The 19,193-nt window shown below is 38.3% G+C and overlaps 1 long non-coding RNA gene across 1 annotated transcript in view; it reads left to right on the top strand.

Moving 5' to 3' along the window:
* Nucleotides 1-460: 460 nt before the first annotated feature.
* Nucleotides 461-19,193, top strand: part of LOC140696591 (uncharacterized) — an 84,283-nt gene continuing 65,550 nt past the window's right edge. Inside the window, exon 1 of the long non-coding RNA XR_012073084.1 lies at nucleotides 461-596. This is a non-coding gene — a long non-coding RNA (uncharacterized lncRNA). The remainder of the gene's footprint in view (nucleotides 597-19,193) is intronic.

Genomic DNA, 19,193 nt, shown 5'->3' on the forward strand with positions numbered 1-19,193 from the left:
ACTATTCAGTATTGCACAATATTATATTTAAAACATAAATGCTTCTAAAGAACATTCCAAAGGAAATGCCTTTCTCTCTAATTCTTAAATATTTTGAGCTGGTGCCAATGCTTAATATTCAAAATTCTTGTTTAGCATATTCCTTTTCAACTTAATCCATTTCTCTTAACTAAAAAAGTCAAAGATTCCTTCTAAGGGCATATTTGGCTCCAAAATATGTGGCTTTTAGCCATTTTTGTCATCAAAAGCCTTTTAGATTGCTTGTTTATACAGCCAGCAAAGAGAGAGTACTTCAACTGCTCAACACTAATGAGAGGAAAGGTTTTGATATGCCTTTATGCCTTTCCTAATATCTTGTCTTGTTTTCCCCTGAGAAATAATTGAGCTGCCTTGAAGTCTGACTCATTTAACCTTCTTGGTTTACAGGTGAGGAAATAAATGCTTAGAGAAGTACTGTATGTTCCCAAAGACGGAATATGTACATGGAATGGAATGGAAACCGGGATCCGGATCTCAATGATGTGGCTTCGTATCTCATCTTTTCCCAGTGAATACGAACCTCTTAATGTTGGTGGACTCCCTTTCTAATCAGAAAGGTAAGGCTTTAAAAAGTAAGATAGATTCCCTCTGTTTTATGATATCAGTAATTATTAGCAGTCAGTTGAATTTTACGTGAAATGCCAGACTCTTCTGTAACGTCTGCTCATGTTAAGCACCTCTACGTGGGATCAAATACAAACTACTTCAGCAGGAGTGCTCTTTAGAATTAATTTTGACAAGAGTTTGTTTTCTTACTAAACTAAGCCATGTTCACACTTCCATTTGATAAGTTAACCAAGAATTTCAATAGAGATCTACAAGAGTATCATGGTTTCCAGTATTGGGCAAGTTTCCCTAAACGTGTTGGACAAAACCTTTGCCAAATACTGTGAATATTGGAGTAACTCTATTCCAATATCAGAAGCCACTCTAGATGTTAAGTAGGAAATTTGATACTCAAAATCCATCTGTTGTTGTGTGTTTCTTTATTTTAAAGGAAAAATTTCAGGAGGAAAACTGGCAAAGAAATGGTTGAAAAAAAATAATATTAGAACCAGAATGACAGACTTGGCTGTTGTGATGAGTAGATTTGGGGGAAATATATGAATATAAATATAAATACACACAGAGACCTTTTAGTTGCAAAAAAAAAAAAAAGAAAAGTGATATTCTGAAACTACTATGAGGATCCCCTTTTAAAAACTTGCAAAAAAAAAAAAAAGAAAGATTGTTCTCTATAGGGAGATTCAAAAGAATTGGTTCCAAATTTCCCATATACCACTGAATGACCCTACAAGTGATATATTCTATAAAACCAGCCATGAATTTTTATATTTTAGTGTCAGCTTCATACCTGCTTCAAAATTTGGAGACTGACAAAACTTTAATATGTTTTATTTGCTTTATCTCCATTTTTACTTTGGTTATATAATTGCACTGCATACACTAATTTTCTTATCAAATTTTTCTACTAAATGTTATTTTCTCATCAACAAAGCAGTTTACAGAGAAAACTAATATTCATATGAATAGACTAACAGAAAAATGAATATTCATATGAATAAACTCAAACAAAACATCCAAATACTATAGGGAAAATGAAGTCATTTTCTAATCAAAATAGTAAAATTAAAAATGACAAAATGTAAAATTCAATCACTTAAAAATGCCAAAGATATGACTCATTTTGAACAGATACGGATGATTACATCTGTATTATTTAACTTGAAGTCTTTAGACACAACTGGAAATAGACAGGAACTGAGAGTGTTCTCATTTGTTTTGTATTGTTTTCTTGGTTCAGAATTTAATTTATTTTCCATGACAGTGAGAAGCTGCAATGCATGGGAAATGCACATGTCTTTACTCTGTCTTCTCAGTGATAATGCTTTCCCAGAGCTATGCCTTTGTTACATATTTCTGTAATTTAATTTTACCGAAGTTTGTAATACCATTTATATGACCACTAAAGTTTACAAATGTGACAAAAAACTAAAGCTAATGAATCACGCAGAACTCTTGTTTGGTGGCCATTGCACACATGGCTAATTTCTGTTGTGAAAACCATTACTTGAAGGGAAAATTAGCTTTGAAGAGTTAAATATGAAAAATATGATGAATAAAGACTTGAAAGTCTGTGAATGAACACCAAGACTATGTATGTATCCACATCTACATTTACATACATACACACAGAAATATACCAAAATGTTGTAATCACTAGAACTTGAATAAAAATCACTAAGGTAAAGGCAAGTCATTTAGCTCATTTCTATTTTTGGTAAAGTTATTTACATACTGATATTATAGAAAATTGTTAACAAAGTATATTGATTTCAGGAAGCAGTTGACAATGTCTTTAGTTATATAGTCCACTCTTCATATCCATGAATTCAGCATCCAGGGATTTAACCAACTGTAGATCAAAAATTTTTTTTTAATTCAAGAAAGTTCCAAAAAACAAAGCTTGAATTTGCTGCACATAGACAACTATTTACATCGAATTTACACTGTATTTACAACTATTCACATTGTATTGGGTATGGTGTTCCCCAGCCTACATTCCCTGAGATCACCTCTGTAGCCTCTAGATTCATAGCAAACCTGAAGACTGCCCCCGAGGCTGAAGCTCCAGGACAAGTATGTAGGCATTTTTCACACAAAGACCTGGGGTGTATTTCAGTCTTCTGTCTCTGCAGTGCCTTGGGGAGGTAGCCTGCCAGAAAAATCAGGACAGTGATTACCTCTGGGGTTGGGAGAAGAAGAGGGTAAGGACTGGGTAGTGTCTGGGAGAAAAGTTTCTGTTCTTGATGTGGGATGAGATTACACAGTTTACTCTGTGATAACTTATTAAGCTGTATTTTATTTGGGTATAGTTTTCAGTATGTTTTATACTTCACCATATCAAATGTTCAAAACACCAAAACAACAAAAACCCTTGGACTGGCAAAATGAAACATGTTAGTGGATCGATATCCACCTAGAGGCGTCTGATTGTGTTCTCAGTTCTCCATTTTTTATCTGAAACTGCCAAGCCAGAGTTTTGGTTCAAAGTTCTCCTTACATTGAAGGAGCCATGATTATGACATCTTCAGAAGCATAAAACCAAGATAGATGACAGAATCAAGATTCAAAATGGTCTTGATAGACTTGTAATTCTGGCCCTAAACCAACAAGAGGAATGTTTCAGGGATAACTGAGGTATTGCACTCCGAACGTTGGCTGCAGGAGGCTCGGCAGAGATGGCTCCAGGGCTTCTGCTGCCAAGAAGTGTTGCAGGAGGTCCCTGTGGAAATGTCAGACAGGGTTCCGTGAGTTGATCTGGTTTCAGGACTGTGATGAACAAGCAGCTCTTGCCTTCAAAGGGAATTTAAAACGCTCACTCGATCACAGAAACACGTAGAACAGTTAACCCTCGGAGAGGGTCGGCATAGGGAACACACAAAGCACGCACACAGAGCCTTCGGGACCAAAAACCAAAGGGCAGCAGCAGCCTCATATCTCTTCCTATCACCTTACAAAACAGGCAGCCCTAGTCTGGGAGGAAAACAAAACTGAGTACTGCAGAATGGTTCTTTAAGCAAAACAATGACTCACTGAGAAGAGTAATATGTCCTGAATCAATCATGGTCCAGACCCCTCATTATAGTCATCAGGGGCCAAAGAAAAGGGGACTCAGAGGAACCAGAACGGAGATGGTTACCTCTACCAGCCAGGCAGTCATGACTGGAGAATCTAATACTATGTAATAAAACGTTTATAGTTCTTACTACACACCCACAGTCCCTTCATTCCTGTCAGACGCTCTGGCTCTACCCATAAAGTCTTGACTGAAAGAGCCTGTGCAGGTGTTGTTAAATACAGATCCCGGAACCTACCTGACTCACTCAGGAGAGATTCTGGCTCTGGACGTGAGCAAGATGACAGACTCCCTCAAGAGTTCTGTCAACAGCCCTAAATCCTCCCTGGCTCGTCAGAGGTGTTCATAAATCAGTTACACCAGCACAGCATAGGTGAGAACTTGCCTGAGACATAATTTCTACTTTGCTTCTCTCAATCCCGACTCTGCCAAGGCAGGGACTATGTCTGTTTTGATTCCTTCTGAATCCCCAGGGACAAACCCCAAGTAATGAAGGAGAGAAGAAATTTGGCAGGCAGACAGGCAAAAGGAAGGAAGGAAGAGTCAGGTACAAAGTCCTACAGTTTACGACTGGCCATACCATCAGTAAGACGTTTCAAAGTGACTCAAGCAAACATATCGTTAGACTGGTTAGACTGCAACAGTAGAAGCCCAGAATCTACACAAAGGGAGGGAACAGTTTGATTCAGCTCTAGTGAGAACACATCTGAGCTTTGAGTTCAGTACTCACTTGCCACATTTTAAAAGCACATTGAGAAAGTTAAGTTCAAGGATGGTGATCTAAGTAAATGAGAGATGTTCGAACCAAGGCCCAGGGATAATTGAAGAAACCCGAGCTGTGTGTCTTGGGGAGGGGAAGACGCAAAAACAACAAATTAAACACCTAACCTAAATAAACAGTTATTATACATGAAGCAAGTAGCCCAAATGTCAAATTTTGTCTAACTCTCACATGCATTCCAGATGTAAATTATTGTTTTGAAAATGATAATTTCGTTTTGATTTCTTCCATGCCTCCACAGAATTAATTTTTCCTAATTTGCCAATTTTCAAAAGAATAAGTTAGCAATATGAACGTATGACCTTAGTAGCTAATTCTCTTCTTTACATGGACTAGTAGTATGACCAGCATGGCAAGAAAACAAACAAAAAATTAGTAAATTAATCCCAGAAGGCTAAGGCCATGGTCTTTGCCTCAGAGATTAAATATGCCTTCACTAAAAGTGAAAGTGGTGTCAGCTGCACTCTGGTCATCACTTATCAGCTGAATGGTCCCATAGTCTTGGCCTGAAAGTTGTCAGTTTTACTTTAGGACTGGATTCAAAATCCAAATTTTAATAATGCATTATTTTGGAGACAGCCTAAAATCAGTGACAGAATTCATCACTCTAAGGTAAAAATTCGAACAGATTTATTTACAGGAAGGAAAGAGTCCCTAAACTGCATACATATATAGAAATTCTTAAACTTCTTAAAGAGAAATGTCCAAATTAATAATGTTCTATTTTTCCTGGTGTTTCTGTGACCTGTTCAGAGAATATCAGTGAATGTGATATCCTGCAATGTTCTTTTTTAGATTTGTGATTATCTTTTTAGTGCTGTTTCTTTTTATCTGGCCCAATTCAGTGTTACACTCACACAAACTACAATATATGTTATACATTGACTTGCATTATACTGCACAATAAAATGCAATAAAACTTGTGTTCTCTTTAAATCTAATAACACGAGTTTAGAATAATAACTTTGGGTAAGGCCTATAAAAATCTATAATGTAGAAAAGAGTAACTTTAGTGTACAATTGGCAATTGGATAATATGGAGGAAAAAGCCAATCTAGTTGTATAAATAAACAAATGGAAAGGACACACATAGAAGCAATACCATCTCAGTTTTCAGCTCAGAGGTCTCATGCGAAGACAATTAAAAATATATACTTGCTAATTGGAGTTAAGTATTTTCTGATACTGTGTCTAAATTCACACTTTATAATTATGTGAGAAGCATATCTAAACATGAAATTTGTAAGTGTATATTTTTATGAATCACTTTGAATCACTTTTTTGTCTGACACATTCATTTGAAAAGCATTTAAACTAACACTTTTCAAATCTATTTTAAGAAACAGTTAACCTGTAGCCAAAGATGTAAATTTAATTTCACTCAGCTATCTGTCTTTCAAGACGCCATTCTAACCTCAGGATTCACAAACTTTCTACTGCACCATGACAGAGGATTCTAAAATTATCTTGAGGATTTCATAAAATTCTTAAATCCAGATTGATTTTTATTTGGGGGAAAAAAGTCAAAAGTATTCCCTTTCACGTGTGAACCACTGAACAACACTGGCTGAACCACATTGTCTGAGTTACTTAAACTGTGGATTTAAAACATGGGACAGAGTTTTCTTTTTGACTCGTAGACATTTTCCTGTTTGGGAAACAGCATGTGATCGAGGCAGCAAAACCTGTTCTGGCACCATAGGAACCATGGCCCCAAGGAACAGTGCTCAGGAAGCCCCCAGTATCAGTCCTGAGATGACAGCATTTAAAGTACATCGTATACTTGTTTCCTCCCCGAGAGTTTGTTGCTTGGGAGGAGGAACGCCTCTGTGTATGTGTGCACCACGCACGTCATTTCATTATGGTTCAATTTCCCCGTCTATAAAATGGTGACAAAACTGCCATTAGCATTTCTCATATTTAAAAACTTAGGCTTTTGAAAACCAGCTAGGGATTCCAAGGTCGACAGTAGGGCTTGGAAAAATGGAGAAAAACATAACTGAGCAATAGTTCCTTTTTTCCCCGTCTTTCCGTATCACACCCATTCCCAACCTGACCAGAACCCCCTTCCCAGGATCACCACTTCTGACATTGGATCATGACTGGAGAAAAAAGAAAGCAACCAGAGTAAATAATTGAAAAGTCTAGGGGGTGAAGCGGAAGAATGAATCTAAATCATCTAAAAAGAAGAGTGGAACATAATTTTCTCTGATTTCCTTCCTCTGTTCCCAAATTCCTGGTGAAAGTACTCAGAGAAGTGCCTAATTTTAGGATCATCCCCTAACTCTTCCTCAGCAAACAGACCGACAATCAGGGTGGGATAAAGGAAAAAAAGACCAGGGAAAAAAACACATGAACAGAATTAGATTCCAGATGGGAGAGGATGAAGAAAGGCAAACGGCATTCTGGCTTTCCTTCTCAACTCGTCACGCCTTTTCCTTCGGGAGGAAGAGGAGGTGGCTCCTTATGGATGTTTCAAGTCAGGGCAGACAATAAAACATCACCACCGTGACAGCCCTGTTATTACTTTCCGGCTTGTGACCAAAATGAGACCCCAGTGTGGCAGAATTAAAATTCACAGTCTCATCCATGAAAGGATTCTCAGTACCAGACGTTTTGTTAGAGGTCTTTAAAAAAAATAGCCTAATGTGTTAATATTGAAAATAGATGCATGCAATTTGAGAGTGAGTATAAAATACCATGTGTATTAAATTAATAATGTTTCATTACTCACCCATCACAGAGTCATTATTTTAAATAACCATATTTCATTTCAGTGGACAGAGTGTAAATGAGTATGTATTTTTATGTAAAGTGGACCTGCATCATTATTTATTCATGAGTTTTAAAAGGATCATTATTTTTGACAGACAGCTCCTGTCAAAAGATTTATGCATAAGAGCTCATGTTTCCCCACAATAATCATCAATCAATAAACTTCAGAAGCTGGTACTTAAAATTCAGTGTTACAGAGATGCACGTTTTGCTCTAATTAAACACATGTTTGCATTTGGAAAATAAACTGCAACCTCAGTTCAATTAAATATAATCTGTAATATCAATACTGCCTGTGTAGGGTGAGTCATGGTTTTAGTTTGAGAATGTGCCTTGTTACATTTTAAGTGATTGCTTTGTTTCCACACACCAGACGCTTTTTCTGTATCCCTGTGGGGCAGGAGGGGAAGCTTACAAGATTTAGCTTTTAACACTGTAATTGGTTATCAGTGACGGGCGTTTTCCAAGCAAGGATGCCATCTCTCCCTGCTGTAGACCTTTATTTTAAAGGACCTGGGAGGGAATAAACCAGGCATTTCAGGAGCACAGGGAAGAGCGCATGCCTTTCAGGATGGGGCTTGGAAGTCAGTTCAGAAGATGGGATGAGATGATGTACAGATAATAGCATATAATTACAAAACAGCAAAACTGTAACTGAGACTGATGACAAGGCTGATGGAAGACAGCTTCTGAATCCCCAATAAGGACCAAAAAGGCCATGAGTTACCAGTGTGAGGCAAACACTCACTGCTCAAAGGAGAATTCGTAGTGGTGATATAGCCTTAACCCCAGAGGAAATAATTGAAAGGCTTGGAAGTCTCCTGGGACCAGCTGGCCCTACAGGATTTCCATAGACATTCCATTAATGTGCTTTCCCCAAATCATGCTGTCTCCAGATGAACTGATAATGCTCAAGACTGTTATTATCCAAAATACTCTTTTGAATAATCTGAATCTGAATGCCTGAATTAAATATACTTTCCTATTTGGCAAAGTCCATGTTCATATCTAGGTTTCTAGAGCTTAGATTATCTATTCATTATCTTGATGCATGACTACTGCCAAACGCCAGCACCCCTTCTGTCAGGGTCTGGGCTTTGAAAGGGGTGCATTCCTCTCGCCTGCTCTCCCCACGCAGGCATCAGCAGTCCTGGGAAAGCCTGGAGACAGACAGAGACGCCCAGGTAGGGGAGCACTTTTAACCTTTGGCTGGGAGATATGCAAATCCTATTTTCAGGGTCAGCTTTTCATCCATCGACTAAACAGCTAGGCTAATGAACAAAATGTCAGGCCTTCCCTCGACAGGGAGAGGGTGGAGAGAGGGAAAGGGAAGGAGGAGGAGGGGGCGGAGGCAGGTCAGCGGAGAGAGAGAGCAGATCCCTTTGAAACAGTGGAGGAAAGAAAGGAGTCCTGAGAACAGCTGGGAGGGGACGGATGCACCAATCATTGTAGACACAGTGGTGCTCTTACACTTTTCATTTGATTAAGTGTAACATTAGGAGCTGTCCACAGAATCTCGCTCCAGGAAATACATGATCAGTTTAAGAACACTTTAAAAGGTGAATTCAATTACTTAACAAAGGCTCTCTGGGGTAGAGCTGGAACGAGTTGGGGGAAAGAGGTAAAGAAAGAGGAAGTGGAACTTTTCTATAAGAGAAATGAACACTTTTGAACTGTTCACTTTGGGGTCAACAGTTTGAGGTCAGTTTAGGGAGATGGAGGAGGAATCTCACAGCTGGAGAATCAGAGACTTCAGGAGAAAAACCTGCCAGTGAGAAATACTCTAAGTTAGAAATGCCTGCAAGACCAAGAACTGAGTGTTTATTATTATAAACAACAGGTTCTTTGAAAATACTGAGGGGAAATGAGGACAGGGTTCTCTGCCACATGTTTGTATTGCACAGGGGAGGACAGCAGCAGAGGAGGGACTACAAGGATGGGGAAGCAGGAATGAGAGAGAGAGAGGGCGAGCAAGGGAGCAATCGAGCCAATTCATAGAACTTCTGAGAAAACTTGCTGTGAAACATAGGATTGGAGCTATAGTTAGGGGTGGCAGGGAGGAAAGCCAGTTTTCTTTATGGATTTTTTTTTAACTTAAAAAGATTCAATAAGACTCAGTAACCCAACTATATTGCAGATCAAGCATATATATTTTGAGTGGGACAAAATACTTACTTTGGCATTTTGGTTATTTGGCACTTTACACTGCAAAATATGTTGATGGGAATTTTATTGTGGTTCATGCTTACCAATAAAACCTTCGATCATTACACACTTCTTGTTGGATTAATTTCCAATGGATAGAGTATCATCTTAAGAAACATAAAAGCTGTCCAATGTCAATGGGCAGAAGGGACATGCCAAGGCGCTGAGCTGCTGCCCAAGACACCTAATAATCTTCCAGGTCAAAGGCAGAGATCTATTCCCCTTTTATTAAAAGAAAACAGTTGAATCTAGGGTGGCGTTTAATGTCCAGCTGGGTAGGGAACTAGAGCTAGGATTTCTGAAAGCCATGAGGATGTAGATTTCTATTTGTCAACACCGGAAAAGCTTTTATGCTCTGCCTTTGGATCTAGTGGTTGGTTGGTCAATTTGTGTGTGTGTGTCTGTATGTCTGTGTGTGGGGGTGTGATATAAATATGTGTAAGCATATCTGCTTTAAACGGCTTAACTAGTTTATATTAATGGAAAATACATATGTGCATATGCATTTGAAAGTCTTCTAAGAGTTAAGGCTATAGTCTTTTGAATTTGGACTGGCTTCATGCCTTTCTTTTTTTCACACAAATCTTACTCATAATTTATTCTTCCCTGTTTTATCGGCTTTAAAGTGAGGTGAGAAAACAAAGACACTTGCTCAACAGTCTGAGTGTCACAACCATCTATATGTTTATATTTTCTGTCCAGTCTTTAATTGGTTGGTTTTTCTTTTTCTCTTCCTTATTTGAAAGTAATTCTTTTGAGTAAGTTTTTAAAATTGAATAGATGGAGAAAATAAACTCAACATACGTGTGAGTATATATTTTTGGATAAATTTTCCTCAGTTGAATACTTCTTTGTAACTGCTACTGAGATTGAAAAAAAAAAAAAGAGCATTACCAATATCCCCCAAACTCCTCCTCCACCTGCTCCCTCACTTTCCCATAATCCTCCCCAAAATAATCAATATTCTGAATTCTATCACCAGAGATCATTTTTATCTGTTTTTGACCTTTATTTAAGTGGAATCACATAGAATATATTCTTTCAGGTCTTCCCTTTTTTCCCCAAATCGGTGTTTGTGAGATTCATCCAGGTTGTTAGATTAAATGTAGCTTACTGATTTTTATTTCTCTAAGCATTCCATTGTATAGCTAAACCACAGTTTCATTCTACTCATATTAGATATTTGGACCGCTTTTTATTTTTAGCTATTATCATAGTGCCAGTATGTACATTTCCGTACATGTCTTTTGGTGAACACACTGTGCCTTTGTCATGAGTTGATACCTAGAAATTGAATTACTGAATCACAGGGTATATAATTTTCATTATTCGTGATGCTGTCAGATTTCCAAAGTGGCTGGGTTAATTCACATTCCCACAGTGTTTGAGAGTTTTAGCTACTCTCTATCCAGTATCATTAGCACGAGGCACTGTCAGTCATTTTTATTTTAGCCGTTCATGTATACAGATAGTGGCATAGCATTGTGGTTTGAATTCCTGTTTCCGTGATAATTAAGGAGGTTGAGTACCTTTTCATATTAGTATCTTTGTGTGTTAAATGCCTAATTAAGTCACCAATGTTTATTAGTTTTCTTATTGATTCATAGATTACATATAAATATGGTATCTGAGTGATTTACTTGTATTATTTGCAACTGATATGGTTTTCAACAGAACAAAAAGTACCTGCTTTTTGCACTCATATTTTATAAGGTTTCTTCATATTTAATAACTTTCATAACTATAAAAACAAGAATGACTCTAAAAACCTAAGGGACTGTGGGTAAATATTCAGTTCATCTCTTGGGAACAGAATGTTTCAGCAAGTAGAGTGGTCTCTGAACAGGAGTGTATGTCAGGGACATAGGCTGACGTGTCTTATGGATGGTATTTTAAAGATACCATCCTGGTATCTTTTACCTGGTCTGCCCACTAAGCGAGGACTGGCCATCCAAAACATCTTAATGGATTGCTCACTAGAAAATTATCTGCGGAAGAAATAGATTTTGTTTGGCTCCTGCTATGTTTTTTAACTCCACAAAGGCCGGCACCAAGTTTTCTTTACCTTTCTTTAGTCAAAATCTCAAAGTATGGTGTTTAAGAGCGTGGATTTTTATGTCTCAAGATCACTATCTTTCATCTAGTTGGGAACTTGGTCAAATTACCTCCCAAAGTTTTAGTTTCCTTGTCAGGAAAATGGAGGTAATAATAGTATTTACACCATGGAGTGAATATGAATATTAAATGAGATGATATATTTAAAGCACTGAGCACTGGGTTTGGCATACTAACATATTGTCATATTGATTATTGGAAATACCCAATAACTTTTACATTCATTTAAACAATTAATTCATGTAGCATCCACACTGTGAGAATTTAGGGATGAATTTCCAGGTAATCTTAAGAAACACATAGGTTCTTCTTGCCTTCAATTTGTTATCACTAAGAAGGTTTAGCCTGTCTCTTAAACACGTATTTCACAGAATACTGAAAAGATATGCTGATAGCCCAACATTCTCACATGGTCTTCTTAAAATGTGGAATACTTGACTCTAATCCAGACTACTTGCTGTGAGAGCAGAGGAAAAGGTTTACCACAGCAAAATGGCACTATCTAGACCACACACTTTCACTTCTTAGTTCCTCTATCTTGTGTTTTTAAAAATTTAACCTGCCTGCATTGTTTTTTGCTCGCTTTGGCTAAGCTTTCTATTGAGGCATAATTTACATATAATAAAATGTACAGATTTTAAGTGTGTGGTTGAATAAATGTAACAAATGTATGTATCCATTGTAACCACTGGCACAGTCAAAAATAGGACATTTTAAAAAACATGGTTGACATACTAATTTCAGGTGTACAACACGGTGATTTGACATTTACATACATTACAAGTTGATCACCACCATCAGTCTAGTAACTGTCACCATACAAAGTTATTGCAGTATTATTGACTATAGTCCCTATGCTGCATCTTGCATCTCCAGGACTTATTTATTTTATAACTTGAAGTTTGTATCTATCTTAATCCCTTCGTCTGTTTTGCCTAACCACCCAACCCCCGCCCCCTCCCCTCTGGTGAGCACTGGTTTGTTCTCTGTATCTATGAGTCTGTTTGTTTTGCTTGTTCCTTTGTTTTATTTTTTATTTTCCACATATAAGTCAAGTTCTACACTATTTGTCTTTCTCTGTCTAACTTATTTCACTTAGTATAATATCCTCTTGGTCCATGCATGTTGTTGCAAATGGCAAGATTTCATTCTTTTTTATGAATGAGTTATATTCCATTGTATGGGTATACCACATCTTCTTTATCCATTCATCTATTGATGGACACTTAGGTTGTGTCCATATCTTTGCTATTGTAAGTAATGGTACAGTGAACATAGGTATGCATATATTTTTCCAAGTGTGTGTTTTCATTTTCTTTGGATAAATACCCAGGAGTGGACTTGCTGGATTATTTAGTAGTTCTATTTTTAATTTTTTAAGGAACCTCTTTACTATTTTCCATAGTGGCTGCACCAGTTTACATTCCCACCAAGAGCGCATGAGGGCTACCTTTTCTCCACATCCTCAACAACATTTGTTATTTCTTATCTTTTTGATAATAGCCATTCTAATTGGTTTGAGGTTATAGCTAACTGTGGCTTTGATTTGCATTTCCCTGATGATTAGTAATGTTGAGTAGCTTTTCGTGTGCTTATTGTCTATCTGTATGTCTTCTTTGGAAAAATGGCTATTCAGGTCCTGCCCATTTTTAATCAGGTTTTGTTTTTTTATATTGAGTTGTATGGGCTGTTTATAAATTTTGTATATTAACTCCTATCAGTTATATCATTTGCAGACATTTTCTTTCATTGAATAGGTTGCATTTCCATTTTGCTGGATGGTTTCCTTCACTGTGCAAAAACTTTTAAGTTTTGATTAGGTCTCATTTTTTAATTTTTGCTTTTGCTTCCCTTGCCTTAGGAGACAAATTTTTAAAGTATTACTAAGACCTGTGTCAAAGAGCATACTCGCCGGTGTTTTATTCTAGGAGTTTTATGGTTTCAGGTCTTACTTTTAAGTCTTTAATCCATTTTGAGTTTATTCTTGTGTATGGTGTGATAAAATGTTCTAATTTCATTTTTTTACATGTAGCTGTCCAGCTTTCCCAACATCACTTATTGAAGAGACTGTCTTTTCACCATTGTATATTCTTGTGTCCTTTATCATAGATCAATTGACTATAAGTGCATGGGTTTATTTTTGGACTCTCTATCCTGTTCCATTGATCTATGTGTCTGTTTTTGTGCCACGGCCATATCATTTTAATTATTGTAGCTTTGTAGTATAGTCTGAAGTCAGAGATTACCATACTTCTGTGTTTGTTTCTATGCATTAGGTGTATCAGATGTCTCCCAGTTTTGAAAGAGTGGACTTATGTAGATGATGTTCTGTGGGGCTCAGTGGTACAGTCACCCTGGTCACCAGACTAAGTGTCCAAGGGTATCCCCTGTGTGGGCTACATGCACCCTCTTGTTGTGTTTGGGCTGTGATGGTTGTGGGCACACTGGTGGGTGGGGTTGTCCTTATCAAGGCTGGCTGAGAGGTCCAGCTACAACTGCTGTGGGTGGGCTGATGTCGGGGGCTGGATCTCCAGAGTGGGCGTGGCTTTGGAGGGGCAATTCAGCCAACCAAGGTAGCCTGCCAGGGCAGGGTGGAGGGTCTCTTTGGAAGGGCTGGCTGGGGCCAGTGGGTTGGGCTGGTCTAGTCCTCAGGGGAGTACAGTGGTGGGGTGCATGGTGTTAGCTAGGCTGGTGAAGAGTGACAGAAATGGCACTGCCAGCACCAGGCCAACTGGGTGGAAGGAGAGTGAAAAAAAAATTTTAATGATGCCCACCAGTACTTGTGTACCTGGAGAAAATTCCACCAGATCCCTGTCCCTCTGGCATAGCCCTAGAATTAGTCAGTGAATCTTTTCGTATGACCCAGGCACTTTTCAAACTGCTGACTCCTTACTGAGACTTGGAGAAAGCGAGTTTGTACAAGAGCCCTTTAAGAGTGGAGTCTCCATTTCCAGCAGTGCTCCCTCTCTTCCCGACATAAGCCCCAGTGGGTTCCAAAGCCTGACGATATCGGGGCCCATCTTCCTGGTGTAGGTCCCGGAGGTTGGGGCCTGATGTGGACTTGAACCCCTCACTCCTCTGGGGACCTCTGTGATTGTGATATGCCTCCTGCATGTGGGTCATCACATGGGCAGGTGGGTTCTGACTAGACCACATCTCTGCCCCAGCCCATCCATCACAGAGTTCCATGTCTCTTGTTTCATCGGCCTTAAAGGATGGTGTTTTCTCTTTGCCTAATGAGTCTTCAGAACCTGGTCCTGTATGTTTCAGCCTCTTATACTCTGAGCTGAAGTGAAACCAAGAAATAGAGCATTTCTGTCACCCGAGAATGTTCCTCTGTGTCTCTTCTAAGTCAGCACTCCCACAGACGATCTCTTCTGATTCCTATCATCACAAAATTTAGTCTTCCGTTCTAGAATTTGGCCAGCCATGATATCAAGTATATCCCACCCTCTATTTTTGTGCCTGGTGAAGTCAGTTGAGGTTTCCATTTACTCACCCAAACTCCCTCGTACATTGCCCTGGCTCCTTGGAGCTCTGCTCCTCCTGTGTTGTCATGGAAATCCCAAAGGGTATCTGTCCTATTATGGGGTGGAAAATGAAACACTCTCTGAGAGTCATCATTATATTTCACCTAAAGTTCCTTCCAGACTGTATCTGTCAGAGTCCTTGCATTCTACCTAGAAGCATTTGATTTTCTGTCTTTTTGCAAAAGAGAAAACTGCAGCATTTCTTATTTAAGTTACACTATACACACACACACATGTACATATCTTAATACCGCAAGGAGAGAGTAAAAAAATCTGTGGCCAGGTTTGTGCTGCTAAACCATTTGGAAGAAAGAAAGAAAAAAAAAATGATTATATCCACTGTCAGCAATCATTGTCTGTCAAGCATCACCTACAGACTAAAAAAGCAAAAGTGCAAGGTGAAATACTCGAGGTTAAAGGTGGCTCCATTCTGCATGAAAAGATTTAAGAATCGATGTTCCAAAATGTATAGGGTGCCTGTAGCCCAAAGTATGCACAAGGCGTGGGGTTTAGTTGTAGAGTAAAATATTAGGGTTTCTGTATGTACTTATATTTTACCTCACCTTTTTATAATTCATTTTTGTATGTATGTGTTTTAAAATGTCAAGTGCTACAAAAGGGCATGTTATATAAATAAGGATAAGCAATAAACAAGGATATTTGTGGGGGTGGGCCATCTATATTGAAGAAGAGTTTGAAGTATACAGCTGGTGGACCCAGATGTGCACTTGCTGCCTTATCAGAAAGCTCATTTGTCTCCACAGGGTTGAGTAATGAGGTTGTTCCTTGGATGCCATTTACTCCCTAAAGGATTTTTCTCTTCCTGTTCAATTTTGAACCAGATATTGTCCCTAAATATTTTGTTATTCTGTATTTTCTGCCTGGTAGCAATAGCACTTAGCTGAGGGCAGAAGGGAAAATAGAAGCAATTTTTAGAGCTACAAAATCCTAAGCTTATTCATTGCCTCTATTTTAAACTTTAAGAAGACTTTGGAGGCCTTATTTTCCACAACCAGGAGTAACTATACAATTCTTTGTAATTATTTTTTTTTAACATGTGTTATCCAGCTCTTCCAGTGTCTTCTGGAAACCTCTTCATGGAGGGGGTTTATGAGTTCCAGCTCAGTTATCTGAGCAAGGAAAGGTAGAGACAAGCCCCAAAGATGACCACCTGTGGGGAGAAGGAGGGAACAGAAAAAGAACCTGAAATCTCATAGAAACAATCACTGGCCTTAGACACAAATGCATCTGGGTGGCTAAAGAGAGGACAATTTTCCTTAAATCAGCTAGTTCTAGTAGGCACTCAAGAGACATTGGTAGACTTTATTTATAAAAGAGATTCATGAAATATGTGTTTTGCCTAAAACAGCAGATTTGTCAAGCTACCTAGTTATTCTGACATGAAGAAGTATTTTAAAAATTTGTCTTAACATGGCTGTTTACACAAGTAAATCTCAAGCAAATTTGAATTGAAGTGCCAGAGATATGTTGTATTTGTATTGACTCTATGATAAAAGCAAGTAAGTACTTCAGATTAAACTAAAGGAAATGTGCAAAGGATATGTAATATTTTATATAATGATGCTGGTAATAATATAATGCTGCTAATAAAAAAGACATTGGTAATTGATTTCATTGCTGCTGATGGATATATCTATTATTCTTTATTAGCTTCAATGGCAAACATAACAGATTGGAATACAGAGCCAATGACCAGGGGTAGCATGCCATTATAAACCTGGACCCAGTTTTTCACATACATCGTGAATCTTTCAGTGCTGAAACAATGTTAATCCTCAAGCTCTTGGCATGAAGGAAGCAATTCACTGCTCCGAGTCCTGTGAATTGTGTAAGTCTTGAATAGACCCAACAGGAGGTCACCCATGGCCAGTGGAGCAGTGTATTTCATCACATCTGCATTTACATGTTTCCTGAAAAAACAAAATGGTGCTTGAGGATAAATCCCTTACTCTACTACATCTAAGACCATAGAAAAGGCTAAATGACCTTCCTTTCTTTTCTTTATGACAAACTTCTATGCTGCATCTAAAATCGTAAAGTTACTCTGCCCTTAAAAAAGAAATCTCGTTTGCATCTCAGAATGACTTTTGTCTCATTCAAACCAATAAAAGCGTTTATTAACTGCAGTTGCCCTATGGAGCACACCTAAGGAAAACACACAGCATCATCTGGGAGAGAGGATAGTTATTCGAAATCTCTGATTATGCAACTCTACAGTCACGCTGCTGAATTATTATACTCCCTGCAACTCTTACAGCCGTAGGAAAGATAAGCCATGAATGGCTTCCTCAGCAGCACATGCAGTTTCAGGGGGCGATGAATTTGCCAGGTCATTTTCACTAATGGCCTTCAGAAGAAGATTCTTGAACATGGCATGTTGAAAGCAAATTTGATCCAAACATGCTGTGGCTCTCAGGATGTCAAGCCCTTTGGAAATGCAAGGAGCTCAAGACAGCCCCACATGATCAAAAATGGCACCAGCATCAATTAATGCCAACAACTGCAATTAGGAAATCGCAGATGAGTAGGGACATGAGAGGCTCTAATTTCCCTTTGCCTGGGATCTCTGTTCCTAGTGACACCTGTCATGTTTCATTGACATGAATACTTTTGGATGCTAGTCACCATCTTCTTGAAAATTGCATTTCTGACCAGAGCTCCCCAGGCATAGTGTCAATTTATCTTCATTTGCAATGGGTCCCTGGACAGACTCTGAGTGCTCCCAGAGATGGAGCTTTTATATTTGAAGAAGGGTGCAAAGCAGTGACTAGCTGCAGCCATGTAGTTTAATAGAGACTTGCAGGGAAAATGAATTTAGTTGGTATAGAGGGAAATCAAAGTTGCAGGTGCCAAGAAAAAAATATGGCAGCGATGCCTGGAAATGCCTTTCTATCCCTTTCAGGAAATCAGGATCGAGAGAAGTCCCTATACTTTGGATTTGCAATATAAGAGATTTAGAAACAGTTAATATAATTTCAGACCCATGCTAAAAATGTCATCTGGAAAAATGGAGCGAGTATAATCAAAGTTGTATATCTCCTACTGTCTTTTAATTTTTAAAGAAGTAGATCCTGTCTATGATTGCAAATATGTCCATTTTTAGGGGACATGATGGTGAGAATTAGAGTTGGAGCAAATAGAATGAAAAGTCTGTATTCACACACACACACAAACACACACAAACAGAAACACACACACTCTCTCACACACACACACACACACACATCACATTAAATTCATTCTGTAGTTAAACCAGGAAGTGGAGAAAGGCATCCTCAGATCTGTCGGTGCTTAACAAAATCCAGAGACTAATTGTTTCCATGCTTTGCTTTTTTATGAAGAAATTGAAGTGCTGAAGATTGAGATACTTTTTCTTGATAACATCTTTCTCTGTGAAAGAGCGCTGAAATCCTAGAAGCTGATTCAAATGCAATTACAAGTTGGCTTCTCCTTAACAGTTTCAGCTAGATAAACCTGAGAACTATCCCATGGGTTGGTGAAATGTTGTTTTTGTTTTCCTCGTTACTATTTCAGTCTTTTGAGAAGGCATTTTTCTAGACTTTTAGGCTTAGCCTAGAGTACTCATCAAATGTTGTGCCACAGAGATGCCTCTTAAGAGCATAACTTTATACCGGTTGGTATTTTTTTCCCTCATCTAATAGAATCGAGCTTAACACAATGAAATCTTGATGGATGATCCTAAGCAGTTAATCAAATCTCATCTTTCCATTAATCTAATTTCATTGCCATAGATACAGTCTCAGCAGTTTATCTTTAGCAGTAATCAGATTTCATTTTGAATCTGAATAAGTTCAGCTAGGTTTTAACTTCTACACATTTTCATTGTTCTGCCAGTGTTGATCTAGAGAAGATTAGGATTCTTCAAGGGTCTTTTTCAGGCTTCTCTTGTATTGACATTTGCCTAATTGCTTCTCTTTATGTGAGATATCTTTGTCCCATAACCAAGATGAATACATAGCAGAGGGAGAAGGCAGTGACAAGTTTGGAAACTGATGGAGTAGAGCAGTGAAAAAAGTTAAGGACCTTGAGGTGAACCAGACAAGTCCGTCATCTGTAAAGTGGGGGG

Source organism: Vicugna pacos, chromosome 5 (genome assembly GCF_048564905.1).
Source record: "Vicugna pacos chromosome 5, VicPac4, whole genome shotgun sequence".
Taxonomy (NCBI): domain Eukaryota; kingdom Metazoa; phylum Chordata; class Mammalia; order Artiodactyla; family Camelidae; genus Vicugna; species Vicugna pacos.